The following is a 9,435-nucleotide window of genomic DNA, read 5'->3' on the forward strand; positions in this document are numbered from 1 at the left end:
AGCGGGGGCCACTCTTCGTTGTGGTGCGTGGGCTTCTCTTTGCGGTGGCTTCTCTTGTTGCCGAGCACAGGCTCTAGAGCGCAGGCTCAGTAGTTGTGGTGCACGGCCTTAGTTGCTCTGTGGCATGTGGGATCTTCCCGGACCAGGGCTCAAACCCGTGTCTCCTACATTGGCAGGCGGATTCCTAACCACTGCACCGCCAGGGAAGTCCCCACAGAGTAGACCTTAATATTGTGCAGTACGAGTCCTCCAACTTCAATCTTCTTTTTCAAAATTGTTTTAGCTATTCTAGTTCCTATGCACTTCCATATAAATTTTATAGTCAGCCCCTCTTTATGTACAAAAAAATTCTCCTGAAACTTTTATTGGCGTTATATAATCAGCTTGTGGAGAATTGATATCTTTACAATTTTGAGGCTTCCAATCCCTGAACACAATTTCTCTTCTCTCTAGTTAGTGTTTAGGTCTTAAAATTCTTTTCGTCAGCATTTTTCTAGTGTTCAGAACAACGATCCAGTACATGTTTTGTTAGATTTATACCTAGGTATTTCATTTTTGTGGGGAGCTATTGTAAATGGTACTTTTAAAAATTCAGTTTTCAATTGTTCATTGGTGGTAAGTAGATGCAATTGGTCTTTGTGGTTGACCTTGTACCCACCACCATGCTAAGCCCACCTATTAGCCCCAGGAGCCTGTGTAGATTCCCTGGAGTTTCTGACGCAGACAGTCGTGTGGTCTGTAAACAGGACAGCGGCATCTCCTCCTCTCGTGTGTGCCTCTTCTTCCTTCTCACCTACTGCCCTGGCAAAGACTCCCAGGTGCATGAAGTATGGTGATGACTGCACACCTGAGCCTTGTTCCCAGGCTGAATTGTCGTCCACCATGAAGCACGGTGTTAGTTGTAGGTGTTACGCGGTGCCCTTGGTCAGGGTGCGGAAGTTCCCTCTAGTTTGCTAGAGTTTTCGTCACGAATGAGCGCTGTATTTTGTCACGTGCTTTGTCTTCATCCTTTAATATGTTCATGTGATGTTTCTTCTTTGGACACTCAGTGTGGTGATATACACTGACTGATTTTCCTAAATACTGAACCAGCCATACATTCTCAGGATAAGCTTCACTTGGTTGTGGTGCATTGTTTTCTTTATATCTCACTGGATTTTATTTGTTAACACAGTCAGGTCTCATTATTTGTGGATTTTGTATTTGCAATTTTGCTTACTAACCTCAAAATTGTTTTGTAATTCCCAAATCAATACTTGTAGCACTTCCGTGGTCATCTGTGGACATGAGCTGAGCAGCAAAAAGTTTGAATGACTCGATGTGCACGTCCTCAGCTGAGGTTGAGCAAGGTGACACTGCTTTCTTGTTTCAGCTCTTGCTGTAAACAAGCATCCTTTTCACGGTCTGTTTCGTGCCATGTTTTTTGTGCTTTTGTGCTTTCAGGAACCTGAGCCTCTATCTCCCCTGGGGAGCAGTGGTTCGGTGTTGGCTAACTTGGAGTTTGCAGTGACTTCATAGAACAGAACTACTTCAGAGAATAAGAATAATTCTATCTGTTGAGGGTTTTTGCAGCTATGTTCACAAGGGTTTGTTGTTTTCTTTTTAGTGCTGGTTTCAGTACTGGGGTGATGCTGGGCTGGTAAACGAGTTGGGAAGTTGTCCTTCCCCTTTTATTTCCTGGAAGGGATTTGTAGACTTTGTATTTCTTCTTTAAATGTTTAGTGTAATTTGCCAGTGAAACTATGAGACTTTCTTTTTCAGAAGATATTTAACTATAGATTTAATTTCTTTAGTAGTAATAGGGCTATTCAGGCTATCTAGTTCATGCTGAGTGAATTTTGGTAGCTTGTGGCTTTTGAGGATTTGGTCCATGGCACTCCAGCTATTGAATTTATGTCAACAGAGTTATTCAGAGCATTCCTTTCCTATCCTTTTGTGATGTCTGTAGTGACAGACCTCTTTCGTTCCTGATACTGGTAATTTGTGTCTGCACTTTTTTTTTTTTTTTTGCCAGTGTTGCTAGAGGTTTATCAATTTTATTGATCATTCCAAAGAATCAGCTTTTTCACAATTTTTTTCTATTGTTTTTTGGTTTCCACATTCTTTTGATTTTTGCTCTTATATTTATTTCCCTTCTTCTGCATGACTTGGGTCTATATTGCTCATCATTTTCTAATTTCTTGAGATGGAAATTTAGATTATTGACTTGAGACCTTTCTTCTTTTCTAATGTAAGCATTTGTACTATAACTTTCCCTCTAAGCACTGCTTTAGCTGCATCTCTCATGTTTCTTACATGCTGTATTTTAATTTCATTCAGTTCAAAATATTTTAAGTTTCCCTTAAGACTTCCTCTTTGATCCGTGGATTATTTAGGATTGTGGTGTTTAATTCCCAAGTGATTAAAGATTTTCCTGACATTTTTCTCATATTGATTTCTACTCTAATTCTATTATAGTCAGACAACATGCTTTGTATGTTTTTGATTATCTTAAATTTGCTAAGGTTTGTTTTTTCAGATCAAGCTATGCTTTATTTTGGTGAATGTTCCATCTGCACTTGAGAAGAATATACATTCTGTTGCTGTTGTGTGGAGTGTGCTGTAAACATCATTATGTCCCGTTGGTTGATAGCATTGTTCACTTATTTTATATCCTTGCTGATCTTCTGTCTACTAGTTTTATCTGTTACTGAGAGAGAAGTACTGCTGACTCCAACTGTAATTGTGGATTTGTCTATTTCTACTTTCAGTTGTCAATTTTTGCTTCCAAAATTTTTTCTATTAAAGCTCTGTTTTCAGGTGCCTACCTTTAGAATTGCTATGGCTTCTTGAAGAATTGTCCCTTTTTTCAATATGCAATGTCCCTCTTTATCCCCGGTAATCCGCTTTGCTCTAAAGTTTATGTTGTGTGATATTAACAAAACCACTCACTCCTGTCTTCTTTTGATTAGTATTTGCATGGCATATCATCTTTCATCCTTTTACTTTAATCTACTTTATCATTATATTTGAAGTAAGTTTCTTGTAAACAGATTTAGATATTGTGATTTATAATGAGAAATATATATTTGGTCTTCATCTGTCTCTGGTTCTCAGTTCCTAAAACCCTTGCACTTTCTTAGGCTATGAGGGAAATCCATTTACACCTAGTGTAATATGGATAATTTGAATTTGTTAATTCAATTGGTATTTGGCAATTCAATTCAAAACGGTACTTTGAATTTAGGTCTAGCATTTTATTATTTTGGTGTTTTTTTTTCTTCATTCCTCCTTTCCCCTTTCCTGCCTTCTTTTGTGTTATTTGAACATTTTTTTTCATATGCCATTAAAATTTTTCTCTTATGATTTTGACTATATCTGTTTTGTATAAAATTTTACTGGTTTTTCTAGGGAATTCAAAATACATACATCACTTTCTACAGTCTGTTTGTAATCAGTATTTACCACTTCAGTTGGAGACCACGTTGGTCTCTTTTCTCCCCACCTTTCACGTTATAGTTGTCTTATACATCACACTGACATTGAAATCCCCCCTAGACAATGCTGTAAATTTTGCTTTCATTGTCCAACATATTTTAAAGAACTTGAGAGGAGAATAGTCTATGATATGTATCACTTCTGTTGCTCTTCCTTAATCCTGGTGTTCCAAGTTTCCTTCTGGTATCATTTGATTTCTGTCTGAAGAATTTCCCTTAACTGTCCCTTTAGAGCAGGTCTGCTGCCTACAAATTCTCTTAGTTTTCCTTCACCAGCACAGCTCAGCCAATGAAAAGTCACTGTACGTCCAACTCCCAGTTTCCTCCAAAGGACTCTTTGTTTAGAACAGCCCCTCCCAACTCCTCCTTCTCCTCTATAAAAGAAAGTTCCTCTCCTTTGTTCTCCTAACTTACCTGTGGTACACCACAGATTGTGTACCTTGAATTGCAATTCTTTGCTGTTCTCAAATAAACCGTTTTTGCTGGTAATATAACTGATGGTTTCATTGATTTAGGTCAACATTACTTGGTGTCAGAAGAGGGATCCAGAGCAGACCCCTAAGAATGCCAAGGCAGTGAGCAAACAGCTGTGGACTTGCAGAGCCTATTGAGCTCACTACTTCCTTGCTGACCCTGGAGTTTGAGGGTTAAATTTTCTCCAGGGTTCAAACCCCACTCTTTTTGTGTTTTGAGGCTCTCCAGGCTTTATTTGAGATCTGCTTTTTTTGGAAGACTTCATCCTTTCTTTACAGGCTTTGTCCTTTCTGAGAGTGCTTGTTTGGCCTGTCTCTTGAAATACGGCTGTTCCTACTGAAACTGCACTGCTAAGCCTTTGGTCCAGTTCCTTTGGACCTGGGTTATTCCTATAGGAACTGTGCTGCTTAAAAATTTATTTCCTTTGCTCTAGAGAAACAACTCTAAGAAAAGGGATCCCAGCAATCTAAATGTTTTGACAGTGCCCCCTCCACCCCCTTCAACCAGTTTTATGTTTAAAAACTGTGGTCCTTCCTTAGGCACATTTCTTTTTTTGTCTGTTTGTGGTTTGGGGGGTTTTTTTTGGCCGTACCATGTGTGGCTTGTGGGATTTTAGTTCCCTGACCAGTGATTGAACCCAGGCCCTTGGCAGTGAGAGCACAGAGTCCTAACCACTGGACTACCAGAGAATTCCCTCTCATGCACATTTCTAATTAAATGGACCAACTTAACCCAAAGTAATTTATAACACTGATGGTCATTATGGGGAACTTTTAAATTTTCCAAGCTTACTTTTCTTAAAGATGAATTGGACAGCCATGGCTCTAAAAAATTTCAAAGCTAAATGGGATTCCTTTTTTTTTTTTTTTTTTTGCGGTATGCAGGCCTCTCACTGTTGTGGCCTCTCCCGTTGCGAAGCACAGGCTCTGGACGCACAGGCTCAGCGGCCATGGCTCACGGGCCCAGCCGCTCTGGGGCATGTGGGATCTTCCCGGACTGGGGCACGAACCCGTGTCCCCTGCATCGGCAGGCGGACTCCCAACCACTGCGCCACCAGGGAAGCCCGGGATTCCTATTTTGATTGGTATTTTGTGGCTTCTAAACATTATCAAGATTCTGAAATTGCCACTTAGCAAAATACAATTTTTAAATTAACTGAGGCAAACAAACAATTGAAGAAAAAATGGCTTCTGAGGACTCTCCCCCTGGCCCCCATCCCCTGTCTCTGGACAAAGCAGCCCCTGTGCTCAGCACCCCCCCACCCCCCCCCACGCTATCTTCCTCTTTTCTTCTGCGCTCTGCTGTCTCATTCTAATTCTCTCACTGTGCTTCCCTAAACCTCTCCCAACTTCCTCCTCTGAACCTGTTAGAATCTGCCTCTTTATTTATTCTTTAAAATTTTATTTTATATTGGAGCACAGTTGATTAACAATGTTGTGTTAGTTTCAGGTGTACAGCAAAGTGATTCAGTTATACATATATATGTATCTATTCATTTTCAAATTCTTTTCCCATTTAAGTTATTACAGAACATTGAGAAGAGTTCCCTGTGCTATACAGTAGGTCCTCGTTGTTTATCTATTTTAAATATAGCAGTGTGTACATGTCAATCCCAAACTCCCAATCTATCCTTCTCCCCCATCCTTCCCCCCGGTAACCATTAGTTCAGGACCTGCCCCTTTAAACTTAAGTCTTCTGAAGATTCCAACAAAACCCAAGTTTATGTTCCCTAGACTAAGGCCAAATTGAGAGCCCTAAAAGAGTGTCCTAAAGTCAGTGAGGAACCCCACAGGTTTGCCGAAGAATTTAACATCATTATCCAAACATACCAGCCTGGTTTCCCCAGATCTATATGCTTGCGGATGGGGGTCAAGCCAAACATTGGATGAAACTTTCCTGATGGAAACATCCTGAAAGGGATTTAGAGAAACAACCCCCAACTTTTGGCAAGAGGCGAGAACACCTGCTGGAGGACTCCCCCAAGCAATTATAGTAGCCTGTCCTTAGCCTGTTGTTGTGAACAAAATTCAGGCTTGCACACAAAAATCGGATGAACCTGCTCATGACTATCACAATCAACTTCAGATAGTTTAAAAAAAAAAAAACCTGGTCTTCCTTCAGGTGTTGAGTCCATTAGGGTAGCCTTTAACTCTGTTTATTAATGGGCTGAATGAAGATCTTTCCTTTTAGTCAAAAGGACCAGGATGGAATGGGAAGCTATGTCCACTCCAGATTTAGTTAATTTGGCAAATCAGCTCACTCACACCCTAGATGAGTCACTTAAAAGATTAATTTTTAAAAAAAAAGATTAATTTCAACTCCAGCAAATGAAGGTCCCTAAACAAAACCCAAACCCTCCTAGTTCCTGCTATTATCGCAAAAAGCCAGGACTTTGGGAAAAAGATTGTCACAAGTGTAAGTGCTTCAAGTGTCTTCAGCCCTCTAACCAGCCTTTCCAACGCCCTCCTGACCACCACCAACGGGCCTCTGAGGAACCACAGGGGTTCTTCCCAACCCTCCCTCTTCACCAGCTCAGAAAAACAACTCTCCAGATTGGGAATCAATCTCTTCTGGCACCAGAGCCACACTCTCAGTTCAACGGCGGTAAAGCAGCCCCTGCCTCGGAGCTCGAAAGTGATCCAAATAGTGGGGGTCTCTGATGAACCTCAACAGGGTCCTGTCTCTGAACCTGTTCCTTTTCGTTTAGGCCCCTGAGAGATACCCACACTTCCCTCCTTAGTCTCTCCACCCCTATTCAGTTATTGGGCCAAGGCAGCTCAGCAAATATGCTGGAATTTCTTTCTCCCAAAAGGGAAATAATTCTAGAATCTCACAGTAACAGTCAAAATAGCCAACCAGGTGAGTTAAGTGACCCTCTTTGCTTTGTCTCTGACGGTCCTGGAGCTGATTCGGGAGACGCTGATCATTTGTCCCTACTGAGTCAGCTACCATCCTCCTTATGGGCAAAACGTCTCCAACTGATATTGGCAAAATCCCCAGTGCTCTTCCCATTGACACTCAAATAGGTCCCTCGAAACCTCTCTCCAGAACTAATCAATACCCTAGGAGGAAAGAAGCCCTTCAAGGTATAAAGCCCGTAAGAGGATTCCAAGGCTCAGAGCCTCACTACCCCTTGTGCTAGTCTCTGTAATACTATTAAATATAACCTGTGAGAAAGCCCAATGGCTGAGGATGGAGGTCTGTCCAGGACCTGCAGGCAATAATCAACGTTGCTGCCCCTCGACACCCTGTTGTTCTTAACCTCCATACTCTACTAGCATCCATTCCTACTGAAAGCAAAAATTTCACTATAGGTGATCCATGCAGCGCATGCTTCAGCATTCCAGTTGATAAAGCCAGTCAGTACCTTTTTGCCTTCACCTGGGAAGGATAACAATATACCTGGACAGCAATGCCCCAGGTTTTACAAAAATCCCTCTTACTTTCCACAAATCTTGAAAGCTGACTTGGATGACAAAGTTTTTTGCAGGCTTGACTTTGCTACGATATACAGTTGACCTTTGAACAACATGGGTTAGAACTGAGCAGGTCCATTTATATGCATTTTTTCCCAATAAATACTACAGTACTACTGCACTGTGCAACTGGCAGTTGGTTGAATCCATGGAGACAGAAACGTAGATGCAGAGAGCTGACTGTAAAGTTACGCGTGGATTTTCAGCTGTACGGGGGTGGATGCCCCAAACACCCGTGTTCTTCAAGGGCCAATTACACAGACGATAAGCTGCTCTGCTCGCTTCCTCAAACCTCTTCACAGGAAGACAGCATCCACCTGTTAAAACATTTGGCCTTAAAGGGACATAAAGTCTCCAAGGAAAAATTGAGTTGCTCAAACTCAGGATCGATATTTAGGGCACATGATCTCGGAACAAGGGTGACACTTGGATTTGTGTACTCTTTATGGCATCCTGAACATCCCCAAATCTAAAACTAAGCCCCAATTATGAGGTTTTTCTTGGGTTAGCTGGCTACAGTCGAAATTGGATTCCAAATTTCTCCCTTATGGCCCAGCCCCTATATGCTCTATTTTTTTTTTTTTTTTTGGTTGCACCGGGTCTTAGTTGTGGCAGGCGGGCTCCTTAGTTGTGGCATGTGAACTCTTACTTGCAGCATGCATGTGGGATCTAGTTCCCTGACCAGGGATCGAACCCGGGCCCCCTGCATTGGGAGCACGGAGTCTTATCCACTGCACCATCAGGAAAGGCCCTATATGCTCTATTAAAAAAGATCAAAACTGACACTATTATTTGGGAAGATCAAGATGCCACAGCCTTTGAGACCTTGAAGAAAAGCTTAACAAGACCATCTGCCCTTGACGTCCTAATTATCAGCTTCTCTTTTGCCTCTTTGTGTATGAGAAGGATGGGAACGCCCTTGGAATACTTGCCCCAAAACACGGGGACTGCCATTGACCCATTGAGTATTACAGCCGACAGCTGGACTTGTGGCATGGGGATACCCCCTTGTCTCAGAGCCACTCCTGCCACTGCCCTTCCAGTCAAGGCCACCAGAGAAAGAATCATCACCAGAGAAAGAGTTTTCACCACCTTTGCACCCCACGCGGTAGAAGCCTCCCAAATTCTCACACACTCAACGCTTTCCAGTTAGTCACCCCACCTCCCATGAAACCCTGCTAACAGCTCCTCGCACAGCTCTCCCCGTTGTAGCAACCTTGCCACTGCTGTTCTGCTCTCTCCCTTTCTGACAACCTCATGACTGCCTCACACTGACAGATCACCTGCTGATGCCCCATGCCGCTTTACAGGGGGCTCCTCTAACCAGGGCGGATTTCCCGTGGTTTACTGACGGTTCCTGTTGAAGATGACAGCGGTAAACACTGTGCTGGGTGTGCTGTTACATCCCCTCCGAAGTCACCAAGGCAACACCTTTACTTTTTGGCTACTTTGGCCCAACAGGCTGAACTATATGCTCTCACTCAGCTTGCGCTTCAGCCAAGGGCAAAACCACCATATTTACACCGTCAGTATGTCTTTGGGGCAGCCCAAGACCTTGGGATGCTGATGGAAACAACGAGGTTCCTTACCTCTAATGGGGAAAAGATTAAAAATGGCTCCTATGTCCAAATCTAACAGATACCATACTCTCGCGGCCGCCCTGACGGTTATTAAGATCCCTGGGCATTCCACACTCGACCCCCCAGAGGCTAAAGGAAGCCACGTCACCGATATTTCCTCCAAAACCACTGCTCTCAAAGGAACCAATGGCCACACTTCTTTCACGGTCCAAAGGCATGCTCCCCAAGACGACAATCTGGAAAAATTGACTAGAAATGCATAACAATTGGCCCCAGAAAAGGAAAAACAATATTGGAAATCTAGTGACTGTTGGTTCGATAAAAAGAACTCTAGCTTGGGCCAAATAACAATCCAGCCTCCACCAGAAATTCTAAGGTTCTCACTTCTCACTATTGGACATGCATTAAACCATAGGTCCACTGACAAAA

Source organism: Delphinapterus leucas, chromosome 6, assembly GCF_059928025.1.
Source record: "Delphinapterus leucas isolate spDelLeu-1000000601 "Yukka" chromosome 6, BTC_Dleu_Yukka2, whole genome shotgun sequence".
NCBI lineage: Eukaryota > Metazoa > Chordata > Mammalia > Artiodactyla > Monodontidae > Delphinapterus > Delphinapterus leucas.